Here is a 22,206-nt window from a genome sequence, read left to right as displayed (position 1 = left end):
GAAAAGAAATTGACAGGCAGAGGGTTCAAGAAAATTATTTGTTCCTGGTGAGGCTCGAACTCACAACCTCAGCATTGCTTCGCTGCATACTGTTGTATAAGTACCACGCGCTAACCGATTGCGCCACAGGAGCTGTTAAAGGAACTCTCGCTGATCACCATATTTTGCAAAAAAAGAGGTATACGGTGTTCGGTCGAAGACAGTTCTACAATTGAGCTTCCTGGCTAACTCAGTCGGTAGAACACGAGACTCATATTCTCAGAGTCGTTGGTTTGACCCTTATGGTGGGCGATTTTTTTTTATCCGCCGATGCACCAACTCACTTTGCAAACAGCCTTGCACTTGGACATTCGAGCAGGCTTGCCACCATGCATTGCTGACGTGTCAGGCTTAGCTGGTGATACAGGAGAATATGGGTTTGAATCCTAGCTGTGCCTGCACTCTGACCTGTTATCCTAATAACGTACCTATTACTTGTGAAACGTCCTCCTAAATGGATTGAAAAATCCTCCTTTCAGGTACAAGAAATTGACAGGCAGAGGCTTTAAGTAAGTGACTTGCTCCTGGTGAAGCTTGAACTCACAAACTCGGCATTGATTCACTGCATACTGTTGTATAAGTACCACACGCAATCCGATTGCGCCACAGGAGCCACTAAAAGCACTCTCGCTGATCACCATATTTTGCACAAACAGAGCTGTACGATTTTCGGTGCAAGTCAGTACTTCAATATAGCTTCCTGGCTACCTCAGTCGGTAGAGCAAGAGACGCAAAATATCTGATTCGTGGGTTCGAAGCACACCTTGAGTGCTTCTTTTCTCCGCCGAAGCACCAACTCACTTTGCAAATTGCCATCAGCTTGGACTTTCGAGCAGGCTTGCCACCCTGCACTGCTGACGTGTCAGGCATTGCTGGTGATACAGGAGAATATGGGTTTGAATCATAGCTGTGCCTGCACTCTGACCGGTTATCCTGATAAAGTACCTATTACTTGTGAAACGTCCTCCTAAATGGATTGAAAAATGCTCCTTTTCTGGAAAAGAAATTGACAGGCAGATGGTTCAAGAAAATTATTTGTTCCTGGTGAGGCTCGAACTCACAACCTCGGCATTGCTTCGCTGCATACTGTTGTATAAGTACCACGCGCTAACCGATTGCGCCACAGGAGCTGTTAAAGACGCTCTCGCTGATCACCATATTTTGCAAAAAAAGAGGTATACGGTGTTCGGTCGAAGTCAGTTCTACAATTGAGCTTCCTGGCTAACTCAGTCGGTAGAACACGAGACTCATATTCTCAGAGTCGTTGGTTTGACCCTTATGGTGGGCGATTTTTTTTTATCCGCCGATGCACCAACTCACTTTGCAAACAGCCTTGCACTTGGACATTCGAGCAGGCTTGCCACCATGCACTGCTGACGTGTCAGGCTTAGCTGGTGATACAGGAGAATATGGGTTTGAATCCTAGCTGTGCCTGCACTCTGACCTGTTATCCTGATAAAGTACCTATTACTTGTGAAACGTCCTCCTAAATGGATTGAAAAATGCTCCTTTTCTGGAAAAGAAATTGACAGGCAGAGGGTTCAAGAAAATTATTTGTTCCTGGTGAGGCTCGAACTCACAACCTCGGCATTGCTTCGCTGCATACTGTTGTATAAGTACCACGCGCTAACCGATTGCGCCACAGGAGCTGTTAAAGGAACTCTCGCTGATCACCATATTTTGCAAAAAAAGAGGTATATACGGTGTTTGGTTGAAGTCAGTTCTACAATTGAGCTTCCTGGCTAACTCAGTCGGTAGAGCACGAGACTCATATTCTCAGAGTCGTTGGTTTGACCCTTATGGTGGGCGATATTTTTTATCCGCCGATGCACCAACTCACTTTGCAAACAGCCTTGCACTTGGACATTCGAGCAGGCTTGCCACCATGCATTGCTGACGTGTCAGGCTTAGCTGGTGATACAGGAGAATATGGGTTTGAATCCTAGCTGTGCCTGCACTCTGACCTGTTATCCTAATAACGTACCTATTACTTGTGAAACGTCCTCCTAAATGGATTGAAAAATCCTCCTTTCAGGTACAAGAAATTGACAGGCAGAGGCTTTAAGTAAGTGACTTGCTCCTGGTGAAGCTTGAACTCACAAACTCGGCATTGATTCACTGCATACTGTTGTATAAGTACCACACGCAATCCGATTGCGCCACAGGAGCCACTAAAAGCACTCTCGCTGATCACCATATTTTGCACAAACAGAGCTGTACGATTTTCGGTGCAAGTCAGTACTTCAATATAGCTTCCTGGCTACCTCAGTCGGTAGAGCAAGAGACGCAAAATATCAGATTCGTGGGTTCGAAGCACACCTTGAGTGCTTCTTTTCTCCGCCGAAGCACCAACTCACTTTGCAAATTGCCATCAGCTTGGACTTTCGAGCAGGCTTGCCACCCTGCACTGCTGACGTGTCAGGCATTGCTGGTGATACAGGAGAATATGGGTTTGAATCATAGCTGTGCCTGCACTCTGACCGGTTATCCTGATAAAGTACCTATTACTTGTGAAACGTCCTCCTAAATGGATTGAAAAATGCTCCTTTTCTGGAAAAGAAATTGACAGGCAGAGGGTTCAAGAAAATTATTTGTTCCTGGTGAGGCTCGAACTCACAACCTCGGCATTGCTTCGCTGCATACTGTTGTATAAGTACCACGCGCTAACCGATTGCGCCACAGGAGCTGTTAAAGACACTCTCGCTGATCACCATATTTTGCAAAAAAAGAGGTATACGGTGTTCGGTCGAAGTCAGTTCTACAATTGAGCTTCCTGGCTAACTCAGTCGGTAGAGCACGAGACTCATATTCTCAGAGTCGTTGGTTTGACCCTTATGGTGGGCGATTTTTTTTTATCCGCCGATGCACCAACTCACTTTGCAAACAGCCTTGCACTTGGACATTCGAGCAGGCTTGCCACCATGCATTGCTGACGTGTCAGGCTTAGCTGGTGATACAGGAGAATATGGGTTTGAATCCTAGCTGTGCCTGCACTCTGACCTGTTATCCTAATAACGTACCTATTACTTGTGAAACGTCCTCCTAAATGGATTGAAAAATCCTCCTTTCAGGTACAAGAAATTGACAGGCAGAGGCTTTAAGTAAGTGACTTGCTCCTGGTGAAGCTTGAACTCACAAACTCGGCATTGATTCACTGCATACTGTTGTATAAGTACCACACGCAATCCGATTGCGCCACAGGAGCCACTAAAAGCACTCTCGCTGATCACCATATTTTGCACAAACAGAGCTGTACGATTTTCGGTGCAAGTCAGTACTTCAATATAGCTTCCTGGCTACCTCAGTCGGTAGAGCAAGAGACGCAAAATATCAGATTCGTGGGTTCGAAGCACACCTTGAGTGCTTCTTTTCTCCGCCGAAGCACCAACTCACTTTGCAAATTGCCATCAGCTTGGACTTTCGAGCAGGCTTGCCACCCTGCACTGCTGACGTGTCAGGCATTGCTGGTGATACAGGAGAATATGGGTTTGAATCATAGCTGTGCCTGCACTCTGACCGGTTATCCTGATAAAGTACCTATTACTTGTGAAACGTCCTCCTAAATGGATTGAAAAATGCTCCTTTTCTGGAAAAGAAATTGACAGGCAGAGGGTTCAAGAAAATTATTTGTTCCTGGTGAGGCTCGAACTCACAACCTCGGCATTGCTTCGCTGCATACTGTTGTATAAGTACCACGCGCTAACCGATTGCGCCACAGGAGCTGTTAAAGGAACTCTCGCTGATCACCATATTTTGCAAAAAAAGAGGTATACGGTGTTTGGTTGAAGTCAGTTCTACAATTGAGCTTCCTGGCTAACTCAGTCGGTAGAGCACGAGACTCATATTCTCAGAGTCGTTGGTTTGACCCTTATGGTGGGCGATTTTTTTTTATCCGCCGATGCACCAACTCACTTTGCAAACAGCCTTGCACTTGGACATTCGAGCAGGCTTGCCACCATGCATTGCTGACGTGTCAGGCTTAGCTGGTGATACAGGAGAATATGGGTTTGAATCCTAGCTGTGCCTGCACTCTGACCTGTTATCCTAATAACGTACCTATTACTTGTGAAACGTCCTCCTAAATGGATTGAAAAATCCTCCTTTCAGGTACAAGAAATTGACAGGCAGAGGCTTTAAGTAAGTGACTTGCTCCTGGTGAAGCTTGAACTCACAAACTCGGCATTGATTCACTGCATACTGTTGTATAAGTACCACACGCAATCCGATTGCGCCACAGGAGCCACTAAAAGCACTCTCGCTGATCACCATATTTTGCACAAACAGAGCTGTACGATTTTCGGTGCAAGTCAGTACTTCAATATAGCTTCCTGGCTACCTCAGTCGGTAGAGCAAGAGACGCAAAATATCAGATTCGTGGGTTCGAAGCACACCTTGAGTGCTTCTTTTCTCCGCCGAAGCACCAACTCACTTTGCAAATTGCCATCAGCTTGGACTTTCGAGCAGGCTTGCCACCCTGCACTGCTGACGTGTCAGGCATTGCTGGTGATACAGGAGAATATGGGTTTGAATCATAGCTGTGCCTGCACTCTGACCGGTTATCCTGATAAAGTACCTATTACTTGTGAAACGTCCTCCTAAATGGATTGAAAAATGCTCCTTTTCTGGAAAAGAAATTGACAGGCAGAGGGTTCAAGAAAATTATTTGTTCCTGGTGAGGCTCGAACTCACAACCTCGGCATTGCTTCGCTGCATACTGTTGTATAAGTACCACGCGCTAACCGATTGCGCCACAGGAGCTGTTAAAGACACTCTCGCTGATCACCATATTTTGCAAAAAAAGAGGTATACGGTGTTCGGTCGAAGTCAGTTCTACAATTGAGCTTCCTGGCTAACTCAGTCGGTAGAGCACGAGACTCATATTCTCAGAGTCGTTGGTTTGACCCTTATGGTGGGCGATTTTTTTTTTATCCGCCGATGCACCAACTCACTTTGCAAACAGCCTTGCACTTGGACATTCGAGCAGGCTTGCCACCATGCATTGCTGACGTGTCAGGCTTAGCTGGTGATACAGGAGAATATGGGTTTAAATCCTAGCTGTGCCTGCACTCTGACCTGTTATCCTAATAACGTACCTATTACTTGTGAAACGTCCTCCTAAATGGATTGAAAAATCCTCCTTTCAGGTACAAGAAATTGACAGGCAGAGGCTTTAAGTAAGTGACTTGCTCCTGGTGAAGCTTGAACTCACAAACTCGGCATTGATTCACTGCATACTGTTGTATAAGTACCACACGCAATCCGATTGCGCCACAGGAGCCACTAAAAGCACTCTCGCTGATCACCATATTTTGCACAAACAGAGCTGTACGATTTTCGGTGCAAGTCAGTACTTCAATATAGCTTCCTGGCTACCTCAGTCGGTAGAGCAAGAGACGCAAAATATCAGATTCGTGGGTTCGAAGCACACCTTGAGTGCTTCTTTTCTCCGCCGAAGCACCAACTCACTTTGCAAATTGCCATCAGCTTGGACTTTCGAGCAGGCTTGCCACCCTGCACTGCTGACGTGTCAGGCATTGCTGGTGATACAGGAGAATATGGGTTTGAATCATAGCTGTGCCTGCACTCTGACCGGTTATCCTGATAAAGTACCTATTACTTGTGAAACGTCCTCCTAAATGGATTGAAAAATGCTCCTTTTCTGGAAAAGAAATTGACAGGCAGAGGGTTCAAGAAAATTATTTGTTCCTGGTGAGGCTCGAACTCACAACCTCGGCATTGCTTCGCTGCATACTGTTGTATAAGTACCACGCGCTAACCGATTGCGCCACAGGAGCTGTTAAAGGAACTCTCGCTGATCACCATATTTTGCAAAAAAAGAGGTATACGGTGTTCGGTCGAAGTCAGTTCTACAATTGAGCTTCCTGGCTAACTCAGTCGGTAGAGCACGAGACTCATATTCTCAGAGTCGTTGGTTTGACCCTTATGGTGGGCGATTTTTTTTTATCCGCCGATGCACCAACTCACTTTGCAAACAGCCTTGCACTTGGACATTCGAGCAGGCTTGCCACCATGCATTGCTGACGTGTCAGGCTTAGCTGGTGATACAGGAGAATATGGGTTTGAATCCTAGCTGTGCCTGCACTCTGACCTGTTATCCTAATAACGTACCTATTACTTGTGAAACGTCCTCCTAAATGGATTGAAAAATCCTCCTTTCAGGTACAAGAAATTGACAGGCAGAGGCTTTAAGTAAGTGACTTGCTCCTGGTGAAGCTTGAACTCATAAACTCGGCATTGATTCACTGCATACTGTTGTATAAGTACCACACGCAATCCGATTGCGCCACAGGAGCCACTAAAAGCACTCTCGCTGATCACCATATTTTGCACAAACAGAGCTGTACGATTTTCGGTGCAAGTCAGTACTTCAATATAGCTTCCTGGCTACCTCAGTCGGTAGAGCAAGAGACGCAAAATATCAGATTCGTGGGTTCGAAGCACACCTTGAGTGCTTCTTTTCTCCGCCGAAGCACCAACTCACTTTGCAAATTGCCATCAGCTTGGACTTTCGAGCAGGCTTGCCACCCTGCACTGCTGACGTGTCAGGCATTGCTGGTGATACAGGAGAATATGGGTTTGAATCATAGCTGTGCCTGCACTCTGACCGGTTATCCTGATAAAGTACCTATTACTTGTGAAACGTCCTCCGAAATGGATTGAAAAATGCTCCTTTTCTGGAAAAGAAATTGACAGGCAGAGGGTTCAAGAAAATTATTTGTTCCTGGTGAGGCTCGAACTCACAACCTCGGCATTGCTTCGCTGCATACTGTTGTATAAGTACCACGCGCTAACCGATTGCGCCACAGGAGCTGTTAAAGGAACTCTCGCTGATCACCATATTTTGCAAAAAAAGAGGTATACGGTGTTTGGTTGAAGTCAGTTCTACAATTGAGCTTCCTGGCTAACTCAGTCGGTAGAGCACGAGACTCATATTCTCAGAGTCGTTGGTTTGACCCTTATGGTGGGCGATTTTTTTTTATCCGCCGATGCACCAACTCACTTTGCAAACAGCCTTGCACTTGGACATTCGAGCAGGCTTGCCACCATGCATTGCTGACGTGTCAGGCTTAGCTGGTGATACAGGAGAATATGGGTTTGAATCCTAGCTGTGCCTGCACTCTGACCTGTTATCCTAATAACGTACCTATTACTTGTGAAACGTCCTCCTAAATGGATTGAAAAATCCTCCTTTCAGGTACAAGAAATTGACAGGCAGAGGCTTTAAGTAAGTGACTTGCTCCTGGTGAAGCTTGAACTCACAAACTCGGCATTGATTCACTGCATACTGTTGTATAAGTACCACACGCAATCCGATTGCGCCACAGGAGCCACTAAAAGCACTCTCGCTGATCACCATATTTTGCACAAACAGAGCTGTACGATTTTCGGTGCAAGTCAGTACTTCAATATAGCTTCCTGGCTACCTCAGTCGGTAGAGCAAGAGACGCAAAATATCAGATTCGTGGGTTCGAAGCACACCTTGAGTGCTTCTTTTCTCCGCCGAAGCACCAACTCACTTTGCAAATTGCCATCAGCTTGGACTTTCGAGCAGGCTTGCCACCCTGCACTGCTGACGTGTCAGGCATTGCTGGTGATACAGGAGAATATGGGTTTGAATCATAGCTGTGCCTGCACTCTGACCGGTTATCCTGATAAAGTACCTATTACTTGTGAAACGTCCTCCTAAATGGATTGAAAAATGCTCCTTTTCTGGAAAAGAAATTGACAGGCAGAGGGTTCAAGAAAATTATTTGTTCCTGGTGAGGCTCGAACTCACAACCTCGGCATTGCTTCGCTGCATACTGTTGTATAAGTACCACGCGCTAACCGATTGCGCCACAGGAGCTGTTAAAGGAACTCTCGCTGATCACCATATTTTGCAAAAAAAGAGGTATACGGTGTTTGGTTGAAGTCAGTTCTACAATTGAGCTTCCTGGCTAACTCAGTCGGTAGAGCACGAGACTCATATTCTCAGAGTCGTTGGTTTGACCCTTATGGTGGGCGATTTTTTTTTATCCGCCGATGCACCAACTCACTTTGCAAACAGCCTTGCACTTGGACATTCGAGCAGGCTTGCCACCATGCATTGCTGACGTGTCAGGCTTAGCTGGTGATACAGGAGAATATGGGTTTGAATCCTAGCTGTGCCTGCACTCTGACCTGTTATCCTAATAACGTACCTATTACTTGTGAAACGTCCTCCTAAATGGATTGAAAAATCCTCCTTTCAGGTACAAGTAATTGACAGGCAGAGGCTTTAAGTAAGTGACTTGCTCCTGGAGAAGCTTGAACTCACAAACTCGGCATTGATTCACTGCATACTGTTGTTTAAGTACCACACGCAATCCGATTGCGCCACAGGAGCCACTAAAAGCACTCTCGCTGATCACCATATTTTGCACAAACAGAGCTGTACGATTTTCGGTGCAAGTCAGTACTTCAATATAGCTTCCTGGCTACCTCAGTCGGTAGAGCAAGAGACGCAAAATATCAGATTCGTGGGTTCGAAGCACACCTTGAGTGCTTCTTTTCTCCGCCGAAGCACCAACTCACTTTGCAAATTGCCATCAGCTTGGACTTTCGAGCAGGCTTGCCACCCTGCACTGCTGACGTGTCAGGCATTGCTGGTGATACAGGAGAATATGGGTTTGAATCATAGCTGTGCCTGCACTCTGACCGGTTATCCTGATAAAGTACCTATTACTTGTGAAACGTCCTCCGAAATGGATTGAAAAATGCTCCTTTTCTGGAAAAGAAATTGACAGGCAGAGGGTTCAAGAAAATTATTTGTTCCTGGTGAGGCTCGAACTCACAACCTCGGCATTGCTTCGCTGCATACTGTTGTATACGTACCACGCGCTAACCGATTGCGCCACAGGAGCTGTTAAAGGAACTCTCGCTGATCACCATATTTTGCAAAAAAAGAGGTATACGGTGTTTGGTTGAAGTCAGTTCTACAATTGAGCTTCCTGGCTAACTCAGTCGGTAGAGCACGAGACTCATTATCTCAGAGTCGTTGGTTTGACCCTTATGGTGGGCGATTTTTTTTTATCCGCCGATGCACCAACTCACTTTGCAAACAGCCTTGCACTTGGACATTCGAGCAGGCTTGCCACCATGCATTGCTGACGTGTCAGGCTTAGCTGGTGATACAGGAGAATATGGGTTTGAATCCTAGCTGTGCCTGCACTCTGACCTGTTATCCTAATAACGTACCTATTACTTGTGAAACGTCCTCCTAAATGGATTGAAAAATCCTCCTTTCAGGTACAAGAAATTGACAGGCAGAGGCTTTAAGTAAGTGACTTGCTCCTGGTGAAGCTTGAACTCACAACCTCGGCATTGCTTCGCTGCATACTGTTGTATAAGTACCACACGCAATCCGATTGCGCCACAGGAGCCACTAAAAGCACTCTCGCTGATCACCATATTTTGCACAAACAGAGCTGTACGATTTTCGGTGCAAGTCAGTACTTCAATATAGCTTCCTGGCTACCTCAGTCGGTAGAGCAAGAGACGCAAAATATCAGATTCGTGGGTTCGAAGCACACCTTGAGTGCTTCTTTTCTCCGCCGAAGCACCAACTCACTTTGCAAATTGCCATCAGCTTGGACTTTCGAGCAGGCTTGCCACCCTGCACTGCTGACGTGTCAGGCATTGCTGGTGATACAGGAGAATATGGGTTTGAATCATAGCTGTGCCTGCACTCTGACCTGTTATCCTGATAAAGTACGTATTACTTGTGAAACGTCCTCCTAAATGGATTGAAAAATCCTCCTTTCAGGTACAAGTAATTGACAGGCAGAGGCTTTAAGTAAGTGACTTGCTCCTGGAGAAGCTTGAACTCACAAACTCGGCATTGATTCACTGCATACTGTTGTTTAAGTACCACACGCAATCCGATTGCGCCACAGGAGCCACTAAAAGCACTCTCGCTGATCACCATATTTTGCACAAACAGAGCTGTACGATTTTCGGTGCAAGTCAGTACTTCAATATAGCTTCCTGGCTACCTCAGTCGGTAGAGCAAGAGACGCAAAATATCAGATTCGTGGGTTCGAAGCACACCTTGAGTGCTTCTTTTCTCCGCCGAAGCACCAACTCACTTTGCAAATTGCCATCAGCTTGGACTTTCGAGCAGGCTTGCCACCCTGCACTGCTGACGTGTCAGGCATTGCTGGTGATACAGGAGAATATGGGTTTGAATCATAGCTGTGCCTGCACTCTGACCGGTTATCCTGATAAAGTACCTATTACTTGTGAAACGTCCTCCGAAATGGATTGAAAAATGCTCCTTTTCTGGAAAAGAAATTGACAGGCAGAGGGTTCAAGAAAATTATTTGTTCCTGGTGAGGCTCGAACTCACAACCTCGGCATTGCTTCGCTGCATACTGTTGTATACGTACCACGCGCTAACCGATTGCGCCACAGGAGCTGTTAAAGGAACTCTCGCTGATCACCATATTTTGCAAAAAAAGAGGTATACGGTGTTTGGTTGAAGTCAGTTCTACAATTGAGCTTCCTGGCTAACTCAGTCGGTAGAGCACGAGACTCATTATCTCAGAGTCGTTGGTTTGACCCTTATGGTGGGCGATTTTTTTTTATCCGCCGATGCACCAACTCACTTTGCAAACAGCCTTGCACTTGGACATTCGAGCAGGCTTGCCACCATGCATTGCTGACGTGTCAGGCTTAGCTGGTGATACAGGAGAATATGGGTTTGAATCCTAGCTGTGCCTGCACTCTGACCTGTTATCCTAATAACGTACCTATTACTTGTGAAACGTCCTCCTAAATGGATTGAAAAATCCTCCTTTCAGGTACAAGAAATTGACAGGCAGAGGCTTTAAGTAAGTGACTTGCTCCTGGTGAAGCTTGAACTCACAAACTCGGCATTGCTTCACTGCATACTGTTGTATAAGTACCACACGCAATCCGATTGCGCCACAGGAGCCACTAAAAGCACTCTCGCTGATCACCATATTTTGCACAAACAGAGCTGTACGATATTCGGTGAAAGTCAGTACTTCAATTGAGCTTCTTGGCTACCTCAGTCGGTAGAGCAAGAGACGCAAAATGTCTGAGTCGTGGGTTCGAGCCACACCTTGAGTGGTTCTTTTCTCCGCCGAAGCACCAACTCACTTTGCAAATTGCCATCAGCTTGGACTTTTGAGCAGGCTTGCCACCCTGCACTGCTGACGTGTCAGGCATTGCTGGTGATACAGGAGAATATGGGTTTGAATCATAGCTGTGCCTGCACTCTGACCGGTTATCCTGATAAAGTACCTATTACTTGTGAAACGTCCTCCTAAATGGATTGAAAAATGCTCCTTTTCTGGAAAAGAAATTGACAGGCAGAGGGTTCAAGAAAATGATTTGTTCCTGGTGAGGCTCGAACTCACAACCTCGGCATTGCTTCGCTGCATACTGTTGTATAAGTACCACGCGCTAACCGATTGCGCCACAGGAGCTGTTAAAGACACTCTCGCTGATCACCATAATTTGCAAAAAAAGAGGTATACGGTGTTCGGTCGAAGTCAGTTCTACAATTGAGCTTCCTGGCTAACTCAGTCGGTAGAGCACGAGACTCATATTCTCAGAGTCGTTGGTTTGACCCTTATGGTGGGCGATTTTTTTTTATCCGCCGATGCACCAACTCACTTTGCAAACAGCCTTGCATTTGGACATTCGAGCAGGCTTGCCACCATGCATTGCTGACGTGTCAGGCTTAGCTGGTGATACAGGAGAATATGGGTTTGAATCCTAGCTGTGCCTGCACTCTGACCTGTTATCCTAATAACGTACCTATTACTTGTGAAACGTCCTCCGAAATGGATTGAAAAATCCTCCTTTCAGGTACAAGAAATTGACAGGCAGAGGCTATAAGTAAGTGACTTGGTCCTGGTGAAGCTTGAACTCACAACCTCGGCATTGATTCACTGCATACTGTTGTATAAGTACCACACGCAATCCGATTGCGCCACAGGAGCCACTAAAAGCACTCTCGCTGATTACCATATTTTGCACAAACAGAGCTGTACGATTTTCGGTGCAAGTCAGTACTTCAATATAGCTTCCTGGCTACCTCAGTCGGTAGAGCAAGAGACGCAAAATATCAGATTCGTGGGTTCGAAGCACACCTTGAGTGCTTCTTTTCTCCGCCGAAGCACCAACTCACTTTGCAAATTGCCATCAGCTTGGACTTTCGAGCAGGCTTGCCACCCTGCACTGCTGACGTGTCAGGCATTGCTGGTGATACAGGAGAATATGGGTTTGAATCATAGCTGTCCCTGCACTCTGACCGGTTATCCTGATAAAGTACCTATTACTTGTGAAACGTCCTCCTAAATGGATTGAAAAATCCTCCTTTCAGGTACAAGTAATTGACAGGCAGAGGCTTTAAGTAAGTGACTTGCTCCTGGTGAAGGTTGAACTCACAAACTCGGCATTGATTCACTGCATACTGTTGTATAAGTACCACACGCAATCCGATTGCGCCACAGGAGCCACTAAAAGCACTCTCGCTGATCACCATATTTTGCACAAACAGAGCTGTACGATTTTCGGTGCAAGTCAGTACTTCAATATAGCTTCCTGGCTACCTCAGTCGGTAGAGCAAGAGACGCAAAATATCAGATTCGTGGGTTCGAAGCACACCTTGAGTGCTTCTTTTCTCCGCCGAAGCACCAACTCACTTTGCAAATTGCCATCAGCTTGGACTTTCGAGCAGGCTTGCCACCCTGCACTGCTGACGTGTCAGGCATTGCTGGTGATACAGGAGAATATGGGTTTGAATCATAGCTGTGCCTGCACTCTGACCGGTTATCCTGATAAAGTACCTATTACTTGTGAAACGTCCTCCTAAATGGATTGAAAAATGCTCCTTTTCTGGAAAAGAAATTGACAGGCAGAGGGTTCAAGAAAATTATTTGTTCCTGGTGAGGCTCGAACTCACAACCTCGGCATTGCTTCACTGCATACTGTTGTATAAGTACCACGCGCTAACCGATTGCGCCACAGGAGCTGTTAAAGACACTCTCGCTGATCACCATATTTTGCAAAAAAAGAGGTATACGGTGTTCGGTCGAAGTCAGTTCTACAATTGAGCTTCCTGGCTAACTCAGTCGGTAGAGCACGAGACTCATATTCTCAGAGTCGTTGGTTTGACCCTTATGGTGGGCGATTTTTTTTTATCCGCCGATGCACCAACTCACTTTGCAAACAGCCTTGCACTTGGACATTCGAGCAGGCTTGCCACCATGCATTGCTGACGTTTCAGGCTTAGCTGGTGATACAGGAGAATATGGGTTTGAATCCTAGCTGTGCCTGCACTCTGACCTGTTATCCTAATAACGTACCTATTACTTGTGAAACGTCCTCCGAAATGGATTGAAAAATCCTCCTTTCAGGTACAAGAAATTGACAGGCAGAGGCTTTAAGTAAGTGACTTGGTCCTGGTGAAGCTTGAACTCACAACCTCGGCATTGATTCACTGCATACTGTTGTATAAGTACCACACGCAATCCGATTGCGCCACAGGAGCCACTAAAAGCACTCTCGCTGATTACCATATTTTTCACAAACAGAGCTGTACGATTTTCGGTGCAAGTCAGTACTTCAATATAGCTTCCTGGCTACCTCAGTCGGTAGAGCAAGAGACGCAAAATATCAGATTCGTGGGTTCGAAGCACACCTTGAGTGCTTCTTTTCTCCGCCGAAGCACCAACTCACTTTGCAAATTGCCATCAGCTTGGACTTTTGAGCAGGCTTGCCACCGTGCACTGCTGACGTGTCAGGCATTGCTGGTGATACAGGAGAATATGGGTTTGAATCATAGCTGTGCCTGCACTCTGACCGGTTATCCTGATAAATTAGCTATTACTTGTGAAACGTCCTCCTAAATGGATTGAAAAATGCTCCTTTTCTGGAAAAGAAATTGACAGGCAGAGGGTTCAAGAAAATTATTTGTTCCTGGTGAGGCTCGAACTCACAACCTCGGCATTGCTTCGCTGCATACTGTTGTATAAGTACCACGCGCTAACCGATTGCGCCACAGGAGCTGTTAAAGGAACTCTCGCTGATCACCATATTTTGCAAAAAAAGAGGTATACGGTGTTCGGTCGAAGTCAGTTCTACAATTGAGCTTCCTGGCTAACTCAGTCGGTAGAGCACGAGACTCATATTCTCAGAGTCGTTGGTTTGACCCTTATGGTGGGCGATTTTTTTTTATCCGCCGATGCACCAACTCACTTTGCAAACAGCCTTGCACTTGGACATTCGAGCAGGCTTGCCACCATGCATTGCTGACGTGTCAGGCTTAGCTGGTGATACAGGAGAATATGGGTTTGAATCCTAGCTGTGCCTGCACTCTGACCTGTTATCCTAATAACGCACCTATTACTTGTGAAACGTCCTCCTAAATGGATTGAAAAATCCTCCTTTCAGGTACAAGAAATTGACAGGCAGAGGCTTTAAGTAAGTGACTTGGTCCTGGTGAAGCTTGAACTCACAACCTCGGCATTGATTCACTGCATACTGTTGTATAAGTACCACACGCAATCCGATTGCGCCACAGGAGCCACTAAAAGCACTCTCGCTGATTACCATATTTTGCACAAACAGAGCTGTACGATTTTCGGTGCAAGTCAGTACTTCAATATAGCTTCCTGGCTACCTCAGTCGGTAGAGCAAGAGAGGCAAAATATCAGATTCGTGGGTTCGAAGCACACCTTGAGTGCTTCTTTTCTCCGCCGAAGCACCAACTCACTTTGCAAATTGCCATCAGCTTGGACTTTCGAGCAGGCTTGCCACCCTGCACTGCTGACGTGTCAGGCATTGCTGGTGATACAGGAGAATATGGGTTTGAATCATAGCTGTCCCTGCACTCTGACCGGTTATCCTGATAAAGTACCTATTACTTGTGAAACGTCCTCCTAAATGGATTGAAAAATCCTCCTTTCAGGTACAAGTAATTGACAGGCAGAGGCTTTAAGTAAGTGACTTGCTCCTGGTGAAGGTTGAACTCACAAACTCGGCATTGATTCACTGCATACTGTTGTATAAGTACCACACGCAATCCGATTGCGCCACAGGAGCCACTAAAAGCACTCTCGCTGATCACCATATTTTGCACAAACAGAGCTGTACGATTTTCGGTGCAAGTCAGTACTTCAATATAGCTTCCTGGCTACCTCAGTCGGTAGAGCACGAGACTCATATTCTGAGTCGTGGGTTCGAGCCACACCTTGAGTGCTTCTTTTCTCCGCCGAAGCACCAACTCACTTTGCAAATTGCCATCAGCTTGGACTTTCGAGCAGGCTTGCCACCCTGCATTGCTGACGTGTCAGGCTTAGCTGGTGATACAGGAGAATATGGGTTTGAATCCTAGCTGTGCCTGCACTCTGACCTGTTATCCTGATAAAGTACCTATTACTTGTGAAACGTCCTCCTAAATGGATTGAAAAATGCTCCTTTTCTGGAAAAGAAATTGACAGGCAGAGGGTTCAAGAAAATTATTTGTTCCTGATGAGGCTCGAACTCACAACCTCAGCATTGCTTCGCTGAATACTGTTGTATAAGTACCACGCGCTAACCGATTGCGCCACAGGAGCTGTTAAAGGAACTCTCGCTGATCACCATATTTTGCAAAAAAAGAGGTATACGGTGTTTGGTTGAAGTCAGTTCTACAATTGAGCTTCCTGGCTAACTCAGTCGGTAGAGCACGAGACTCATATTCTCAGAGTCGTTGGTTTGACCCTTATGGTGGGCGATATTTTTTATCCGCCGATGCACCAACTCACTTTGCAAACAGCCTTGCACTTGGACATTCGAGCAGGCTTGCCACCATGCATTGCTGACGTGTCAGGCTTAGCTGGTGATACAGGAGAATATGGGTTTGAATCCTAGCTGTGCCTGCACTCTGACCTGTTATCCTAATAACGTACCTATTACTTGTGAAACGTCCTCCTAAATGGATTGAAAAATCCTCCTTTCAGGTACAAGAAATTGACTGGCAGAGGCTTTAAGTAAGTGACTTGCTCCTGGTGAAGCTTGAACTCACAAACTCGGCATTGATTCACTGCATACTGTTGTATAAGTACCACACGCAATCCGATTGCGCCACAGGAGCCACTAAAAGCACTCTCGCTGATCACCATATTTTGCACAAACAGAGCTGTACGATTTTCGGTGCAAGTCAGTACTTCAATATAGCTTCCTGGCTACCTCAGTCGGTAGAGCAAGAGACGCAATATATCAGATTCGTGGGTTTGAAGCACACCTTGAGTGCTTCTTTTCTCCGCCGAAGCACCAACTCACTTTGCAAATTGCCATCAGCTTGGACTTTCGAGCAGGCTTGCCACCCTGCACTGCTGACGTGTCAGGCATTGCTGGTGATACAGGAGAATATGGGTTTGAATCATAGCTGTGCCTGCACTCTGACCGGTTATCCTGATAAAGTACCTATTACTTGTGAAACGTCCTCCTAAATGGATTGAAAAATGCTCCTTTTCTGGAAAAGAAATTGACAGGCAGAGGGTTCAAGAAAATTATTTGTTCCTGGTGAGGCTCGAACTCACAACCTCGGCATTGCTTCGCTGCATACTGTTGTATAAGTACCACGCGCTAACCGATTGCGCCACAGGAGCTGTTAAAGACACTCTCGCTGATCACCATATTTTGCAAAAAAAGAGGTATACGGTGTTCGGTCGAAGTCAGTTCTACAATTGAGCTTCCTGGCTAACTCAGTCGGTAGAGCACGAGACTCATATTCTCAGAGTCGTTGGTTTGACCCTTATGGTGGGCGATTTTTTTTTATCCGCCGATGCACCAACTCACTTTGCAAACAGCCTTGCACTTGGACATTCGAGCAGGATTGCCACCATGCATTGCTGACGTGTCAGGCTTAGCTGGTGATACAGGAGAATATGGGTTTGAATCCTAGCTGTGCCTGCACTCTGACCTGTTATCCTAATAACGTACCTATTACTTGTGAAACGTCCTCCTAAATGGATTGAAAAATCCTCCTTTCAGGTACAAGTAATTGACAGGCAGAGGCTTTAAGTAAGTGACTTGCTCCTGGTGAAGCTTGAACTCACAAACTCGGCATTGATTCACTGCATACTGTTGTATAAGTACCACACGCAATCCGATTGCGCCACAGGAGCCACTAAAAGCACTCTCGCTGATCACCATATTTTGCACAAACAGAGCTGTACGATTTTCGGTGCAAGTCAGTACTTCAATATAGCTTCCTGGCTACCTCAGTCGGTAGAGCAAGAGACGCAAAATATCAGATTCGTGGGTTCGAAGCACACCTTGAGTGCTTCTTTTCTCCGCCGAAGCACCAACTCACTTTGCAAATTGCCATCAGCTTGGACTTTCGAGCAGGCTTGCCACCATGCATTGCTGACGTGTCAGGCTTAGCTGGTGATACAGGAGAATATGGGTTTGAATCCTAGCTGTGCCTGCACTCTGACCTGTTATCCTGATAAAGTACCTATTACTTGTGAAACGTCCTCCTAAATGGATTGATAAATGCTCCTTTTCTGGAAAAGAAATTGACAGGCAGAGGGTTCAAGAAAATTATCTGTTCCTGGTGAGGCTCGAACTCACAACCTCGGCATTGCTTCGCTGCATACTGTTGTATAAGTACCACGCGCTAACCGATTGCGCCACAGGAGCTGTTAAAGACACTCTCGCTGATCACCATATTTTGCAAAAAAAGAGGTATACGGTGTTCGGTCGAAGTCAGTTCTACAATTGAGCTTCCTGGCTAACTCAGTCGGTAGAGCACGAGACTCATATTCTCAGAGTCGTTGGTTTGACCCTTATGGTGGGCGATTTTTTTTTATCCGCCGATGCACCAACTCACTTTGCAAACAGCCTTGCACTTGGACATTCGAGCAGGCTTGCCACCATGCATTGCTGACGTGTCAGGCTTAGCTGGTGATACAGGAGAATATGGGTTTGAATCCTAGCTGTGCCTGCACTCTGACCTGTTATCCTGATAAAGTACCTATTACTTGTGAAACGTCCTCCTAAATGGATTGAAAAATGCTCCTTTTCTGGAAAAGAAATTGACAGGCAGAGGGTTCAAGAAAATTACTTGCTCCTGGTGAAGCTTGAACTCACAAACTCGGCATTGATTCACTGCATACTGTTGTATAAGTACCACACACAATCCGATTGCGCCACAGGAGCCACTAAAAGCACCCTCGCTGATCACCATATTTTGCACAAACAGAGCTGTACGATTTTCGGTGCAAGTCAGTACTTCAATATAGCTTCCTGGCTACCTCAGTCGGTAGAGCAAGAGATGCAAAATATCAGATTCGTGGGTTCGAAGCACACCTTGAGTGCTTCTTTTCTCCGCCGAAGCACCAACTCACTTTGCAAATTGCCATCAGCTTGGACTTTCGAGCAGGCTTGCCACCCTGCACTGCTGACGTGTCAGGCATTGCTGGTGATACAGGAGAATATGGGTTTGAATCATAGCTGTGCCTGCACTCTGACCGGTTATCCTGATAAAGTACCTATTACTTGTGAAACGTCCTCCTAAATGGATTGAAAAATGCTCCTTTTCTGGAAAAGAAATTGACAGGCAGAGGGTTCAAGAAAATGATTTGTTCCTGGTGAGGCTCGAACTCACAACCTCGGCATTGCTTCGCTGCATACTGTTGTATAAGTACCACGCGCTAACCGATTGCGCCACAGGAGCTGTTAAAGACACTCTCGCTGATCACCATATTTTGCAAAAAAAGAGGTATACGGTGTTCGGTCGAAGTCAGTTCTACAATTGAGCTTCCTGGCTAACTCAGTCGGTAGAGCACGAGACTCATATTCTCAGAGTCGTTGGTTTGACCCTTATGGTGGGCGATTTTTTTTTATCCGCCGATGCACCAACTCACTTTGCAAACAGCCTTGCACTTGGACATTCGAGCAGGCTTGCCACCATGCATTGCTGACGTGTCAGGCTTAGCTGGTGATACAGGAGAATATGGGTTTGAATCCTAGCTGTGCCTGCACTCTGACCTGTTATCCTGATAAAGTACCTATTACTTGTGAAACGTCCTCCTAAATGGATTGAAAAATGCTCCTTTTCTGGAAAAGAAATTGACAGGCAGAGGGTTCAAGAAAATTACTTGCTCCTGGTGAAGCTTGAACTCACAAACTCGGCATTGATTCACTGCATACTGTTGTATAAGTACCACACGCAATCCGATTGCGCCACAGGAGCCACTAAAAGCACCCTCGCTGATCACCATATTTTGCACAAACAGAGCTGTACGATTTTCGGTGCAAGTCAGTACTTCAATATAGCTTCCTGGCTACCTCAGTCGGTAGAGCAAGAGATGCAAAATATCAGATTCGTGGGTTCGAAGCACACCTTGAGTGCTTCTTTTCTCCGCCGAAGCACCAACTCACTTTGCAAATTGCCATCAGCTTGGACTTTCGAGCAGGCTTGCCACCCTGCACTGCTGACGTGTCAGGCATTGCTGGTGATACAGGAGAATATGGGTTTGAATCATAGCTGTGCCTGCACTCTGACCGGTTATCCTGATAAAGTACCTATTACTTGTGAAACGTCCTCCTAAATGGATTGAAAAATGCTCCTTTTCTGGAAAAGAAATTGACAGGCAGAGGGTTCAAGAAAATTATTTGTTCCTGGTGAGGCTCGAACTCACAACCTCGGCATTGCTTCGCTGCATACTGTTGTATAAGTACCACGGGCTAACCGATTGCGCCACAGGAGCTGTTAAAGACACTCTCGCTGATCACCATAATTTGCAAAAAAAGAGGTATACGGTGTTCGGTCGAAGTCAGTTCTACAATTGAGCTTCCTGGCTAACTCAGTCGGTAGAGCACGAGACTCATATTCTCAGAGTCGTTGGTTTGACCCTTATGGTGGGCGATTTTTTTTTATCCGCCGATGCACCAACTCACTTTGCAAACAGCCTTGCACTTGGACATTCGAGCAGGCTTGCCACCATGCATTGCTGACGTGTCAGGCTTAGCTGGTGATACAGGAGAATATGGGTTTGAATCCTAGCTGTGCCTGCACTCTGACCTGTTATCCTGATAAAGTACCTATTACTTGTGAAACGTCCTCCTAAATGGATTGAAAAATGCTCCTTTTCTGGAAAAGAAATTGACAGGCAGAGGGTTCAAGAAATTTATTTGTTCCTGGTGAGGCTCGAACTCACAACCTCGGCATTGCTTCGCTGCATACTGTTGTATAAGTACCAGGCGCTAACCGATTGCGCCACAGGAGCTGTTAAAGGAACTCTCGCTGATCACCATATTTTGCAAAAAAAGAGGTATACGGTGTTTGGTGGAAGTCAGTTCTACAATTGAGCTTCCTGGCTAACTCAGTCGGTAGAGCACGAGACTCATATTCTCAGAGTCGTTGGTTTGACCCTTATGGTGGGCGATTTTTTTTTATCCGCCGATGCACCAACTCACTTTGCAAAGAGCCTTGCACTTGGACATTCGAGCAGGCTTGCCACCATGCATTGCTGACGTGTCAGGCTTAGCTGGTGATACAGGAGAATATGGGTTTGAATCCTAGCTGTGCCTGCACTCTGACCTGTTATCCTAATAACGTACCTATTACTTGTGAAACGTCCTCCTAAATGGATTGAAAAATCCTCCTTTCAGGTACAAGAAATTGACAGGCAGAGGCTTTAAGTAAGTGACTTGCTCCTGGTGAAGCTTGAACTCACAAACTCGGCATTGATTCACTGCATACTGTTGTATAAGTACCACACGCAATCCGATTGCGCCACAGGAGCCACTAAAAGCACTCTCGCTGATCACCATATTTTGCAAAAAAAGAGGTATACGGTGTTCGGTCGAAGTCAGTTCTACAATTGAGCTTCCTGGCTAACTCAGTCGGTAGAGCACGAGACTCATATTCTCAGAGTCGTTGGTTTGACCCTTATGGTGGGCGATTTTTTTTTATCCGCCGATGCACCAACTCACTTTGCAAACAGCCTTGCACTTGGACATTCGAGCAGGCTTGCCACCATGCATTGCTGACGTGTCAGGCTTAGCTGGTGATACAGGAGAATATGGGTTTGAATCCTAGCTGTGCCTGCACTCTGACCTGTTATCCTGATAAAGTACCTATTACTTGTGAAACGTCCTCCTAAATGGATTGAAAAATGCTCCTTTTCTGGAAAAGAAATTGACAGGCAGAGGGTTCAAGAAAATTACTTGCTCCTGGTGAAGCTTGAACTCACAAACTCGGCATTGATTCACTGCATACTGTTGTATAAGTACCACACACAATCCGATTGCGCCACAGGAGCCACTAAAAGCACCCTCGCTGATCACCATATTTTGCACAAACAGAGCTGTACGATTTTCGGTGCAAGTCAGTACTTCAATATAGCTTCCTGGCTACCTCAGTCGGTAGAGCAAGAGATGCAAAATATCAGATTCGTGGGTTCGAAGCACACCTTGAGTGCTTCTTTTCTCCGCCGAAGCACCAACTCACTTTGCAAATTGCCATCAGCTTGGACTTTCGAGCAGGCTTGCCACCCTGCACTGCTGACGTGTCAGGCATTGCTGGTGATACAGGAGAATATGGGTTTGAATCATAGCTGTGCCTGCACTCTGACCGGTTATCCTGATAAAGTACCTATTACTTGTGAAACGTCCTCCTAAATGGATTGAAAAATGCTCCTTTTCTGGAAAAGAAATTGACAGGCAGAGGGTTCAAGAAAATTATTTGTTCCTGGTGAGGCTCGAACTCACAACCTCGGCATTGCTTCGCTGCATACTGTTGTATAAGTACCACGCGCTAACCGATTGCGCCACAGGAGCTGTTAAAGACACTCTCGCTGATCACCATAATTTGCAAAAAAAGAGGTATACGGTGTTCGGTCGAAGTCAGTTCTACAATTGAGCTTCCTGGCTAACTCAGTCGGTAGAGCACGAGACTCATATTCTCAGAGTCGTTGGTTTGACCCTTATGGTGGGCGATTTTTTTTTATCCGCCGATGCACCAACTCACTTTGCAAACAGCCTTGCGCTTGGACATTCGAGCAGGCTTGCCACCATGCATTGCTGACGTGTCAGGCTTAGCTGGTGATACAGGAGAATATGGGTTTGAATCCTAGCTGTGCCTGCACTCTGACCTGT

At 46.1% G+C, this 22,206-nt stretch overlaps 21 non-coding genes across 21 annotated transcripts; all 21 read right to left on the bottom strand.

Moving 5' to 3' along the window:
* Window positions 1-39: 39 nt before the first annotated feature.
* trnai-uau (transfer RNA isoleucine (anticodon UAU)) lies at window positions 40-133 on the bottom strand. The gene is made up of 2 exons: window positions 96-133; window positions 40-75 (listed from the first exon to the last, which is right to left on the bottom strand). It is a non-coding gene; the product is annotated as a tRNA-Ile (tRNA).
* Window positions 134-1,075: 942 nt separating this feature from the next.
* On the bottom strand, window positions 1,076-1,169 carry trnai-uau (transfer RNA isoleucine (anticodon UAU)). Its single transcript has 2 exons — window positions 1,132-1,169; window positions 1,076-1,111 (listed from the first exon to the last, which is right to left on the bottom strand). It is a non-coding gene; the product is annotated as a tRNA-Ile (tRNA).
* Window positions 1,170-1,594: 425 nt separating this feature from the next.
* Window positions 1,595-1,688, bottom strand: trnai-uau (transfer RNA isoleucine (anticodon UAU)). The gene is made up of 2 exons: window positions 1,651-1,688; window positions 1,595-1,630 (listed from the first exon to the last, which is right to left on the bottom strand). It is a non-coding gene; the product is annotated as a tRNA-Ile (tRNA).
* Window positions 1,689-2,631: 943 nt separating this feature from the next.
* trnai-uau (transfer RNA isoleucine (anticodon UAU)) lies at window positions 2,632-2,725 on the bottom strand. The gene is made up of 2 exons: window positions 2,688-2,725; window positions 2,632-2,667 (listed from the first exon to the last, which is right to left on the bottom strand). It is a non-coding gene; the product is annotated as a tRNA-Ile (tRNA).
* A 942-nt stretch (window positions 2,726-3,667) lies between these two features.
* On the bottom strand, window positions 3,668-3,761 carry trnai-uau (transfer RNA isoleucine (anticodon UAU)). The gene is made up of 2 exons: window positions 3,724-3,761; window positions 3,668-3,703 (listed from the first exon to the last, which is right to left on the bottom strand). It is a non-coding gene; the product is annotated as a tRNA-Ile (tRNA).
* A 942-nt stretch (window positions 3,762-4,703) lies between these two features.
* Window positions 4,704-4,797, bottom strand: trnai-uau (transfer RNA isoleucine (anticodon UAU)). The gene is made up of 2 exons: window positions 4,760-4,797; window positions 4,704-4,739 (listed from the first exon to the last, which is right to left on the bottom strand). It is a non-coding gene; the product is annotated as a tRNA-Ile (tRNA).
* A 943-nt stretch (window positions 4,798-5,740) lies between these two features.
* On the bottom strand, window positions 5,741-5,834 carry trnai-uau (transfer RNA isoleucine (anticodon UAU)). Its single transcript has 2 exons — window positions 5,797-5,834; window positions 5,741-5,776 (listed from the first exon to the last, which is right to left on the bottom strand). It is a non-coding gene; the product is annotated as a tRNA-Ile (tRNA).
* Window positions 5,835-6,776: 942 nt separating this feature from the next.
* trnai-uau (transfer RNA isoleucine (anticodon UAU)) lies at window positions 6,777-6,870 on the bottom strand. The gene is made up of 2 exons: window positions 6,833-6,870; window positions 6,777-6,812 (listed from the first exon to the last, which is right to left on the bottom strand). It is a non-coding gene; the product is annotated as a tRNA-Ile (tRNA).
* A 942-nt stretch (window positions 6,871-7,812) lies between these two features.
* trnai-uau (transfer RNA isoleucine (anticodon UAU)) lies at window positions 7,813-7,906 on the bottom strand. The gene is made up of 2 exons: window positions 7,869-7,906; window positions 7,813-7,848 (listed from the first exon to the last, which is right to left on the bottom strand). It is a non-coding gene; the product is annotated as a tRNA-Ile (tRNA).
* Window positions 7,907-8,848: 942 nt separating this feature from the next.
* Window positions 8,849-8,942, bottom strand: trnai-uau (transfer RNA isoleucine (anticodon UAU)). The gene is made up of 2 exons: window positions 8,905-8,942; window positions 8,849-8,884 (listed from the first exon to the last, which is right to left on the bottom strand). It is a non-coding gene; the product is annotated as a tRNA-Ile (tRNA).
* Window positions 8,943-10,401: 1,459 nt separating this feature from the next.
* Window positions 10,402-10,495, bottom strand: trnai-uau (transfer RNA isoleucine (anticodon UAU)). The gene is made up of 2 exons: window positions 10,458-10,495; window positions 10,402-10,437 (listed from the first exon to the last, which is right to left on the bottom strand). It is a non-coding gene; the product is annotated as a tRNA-Ile (tRNA).
* Window positions 10,496-11,437: 942 nt separating this feature from the next.
* trnai-uau (transfer RNA isoleucine (anticodon UAU)) lies at window positions 11,438-11,531 on the bottom strand. The gene is made up of 2 exons: window positions 11,494-11,531; window positions 11,438-11,473 (listed from the first exon to the last, which is right to left on the bottom strand). It is a non-coding gene; the product is annotated as a tRNA-Ile (tRNA).
* A 1,459-nt stretch (window positions 11,532-12,990) lies between these two features.
* On the bottom strand, window positions 12,991-13,084 carry trnai-uau (transfer RNA isoleucine (anticodon UAU)). The gene is made up of 2 exons: window positions 13,047-13,084; window positions 12,991-13,026 (listed from the first exon to the last, which is right to left on the bottom strand). It is a non-coding gene; the product is annotated as a tRNA-Ile (tRNA).
* A 942-nt stretch (window positions 13,085-14,026) lies between these two features.
* Window positions 14,027-14,120, bottom strand: trnai-uau (transfer RNA isoleucine (anticodon UAU)). Its single transcript has 2 exons — window positions 14,083-14,120; window positions 14,027-14,062 (listed from the first exon to the last, which is right to left on the bottom strand). It is a non-coding gene; the product is annotated as a tRNA-Ile (tRNA).
* A 1,457-nt stretch (window positions 14,121-15,577) lies between these two features.
* On the bottom strand, window positions 15,578-15,671 carry trnai-uau (transfer RNA isoleucine (anticodon UAU)). Its single transcript has 2 exons — window positions 15,634-15,671; window positions 15,578-15,613 (listed from the first exon to the last, which is right to left on the bottom strand). It is a non-coding gene; the product is annotated as a tRNA-Ile (tRNA).
* A 941-nt stretch (window positions 15,672-16,612) lies between these two features.
* On the bottom strand, window positions 16,613-16,706 carry trnai-uau (transfer RNA isoleucine (anticodon UAU)). The gene is made up of 2 exons: window positions 16,669-16,706; window positions 16,613-16,648 (listed from the first exon to the last, which is right to left on the bottom strand). It is a non-coding gene; the product is annotated as a tRNA-Ile (tRNA).
* A 942-nt stretch (window positions 16,707-17,648) lies between these two features.
* Window positions 17,649-17,742, bottom strand: trnai-uau (transfer RNA isoleucine (anticodon UAU)). The gene is made up of 2 exons: window positions 17,705-17,742; window positions 17,649-17,684 (listed from the first exon to the last, which is right to left on the bottom strand). It is a non-coding gene; the product is annotated as a tRNA-Ile (tRNA).
* A 942-nt stretch (window positions 17,743-18,684) lies between these two features.
* Window positions 18,685-18,778, bottom strand: trnai-uau (transfer RNA isoleucine (anticodon UAU)). The gene is made up of 2 exons: window positions 18,741-18,778; window positions 18,685-18,720 (listed from the first exon to the last, which is right to left on the bottom strand). It is a non-coding gene; the product is annotated as a tRNA-Ile (tRNA).
* Window positions 18,779-19,720: 942 nt separating this feature from the next.
* Window positions 19,721-19,814, bottom strand: trnai-uau (transfer RNA isoleucine (anticodon UAU)). Its single transcript has 2 exons — window positions 19,777-19,814; window positions 19,721-19,756 (listed from the first exon to the last, which is right to left on the bottom strand). It is a non-coding gene; the product is annotated as a tRNA-Ile (tRNA).
* Window positions 19,815-20,239: 425 nt separating this feature from the next.
* trnai-uau (transfer RNA isoleucine (anticodon UAU)) lies at window positions 20,240-20,333 on the bottom strand. Its single transcript has 2 exons — window positions 20,296-20,333; window positions 20,240-20,275 (listed from the first exon to the last, which is right to left on the bottom strand). It is a non-coding gene; the product is annotated as a tRNA-Ile (tRNA).
* A 1,461-nt stretch (window positions 20,334-21,794) lies between these two features.
* Window positions 21,795-21,888, bottom strand: trnai-uau (transfer RNA isoleucine (anticodon UAU)). Its single transcript has 2 exons — window positions 21,851-21,888; window positions 21,795-21,830 (listed from the first exon to the last, which is right to left on the bottom strand). It is a non-coding gene; the product is annotated as a tRNA-Ile (tRNA).
* Between the last annotated feature and the right edge of the window lie 318 nt (window positions 21,889-22,206).

Source organism: Salmo salar, chromosome 12 (genome assembly GCF_965601325.2).
Source record: "Salmo salar chromosome 12, fSalSal1, whole genome shotgun sequence".
Classification (NCBI taxonomy): domain Eukaryota; kingdom Metazoa; phylum Chordata; class Actinopteri; order Salmoniformes; family Salmonidae; genus Salmo; species Salmo salar.
This window is presented reverse-complemented; position numbering and strand designations above follow the sequence as displayed.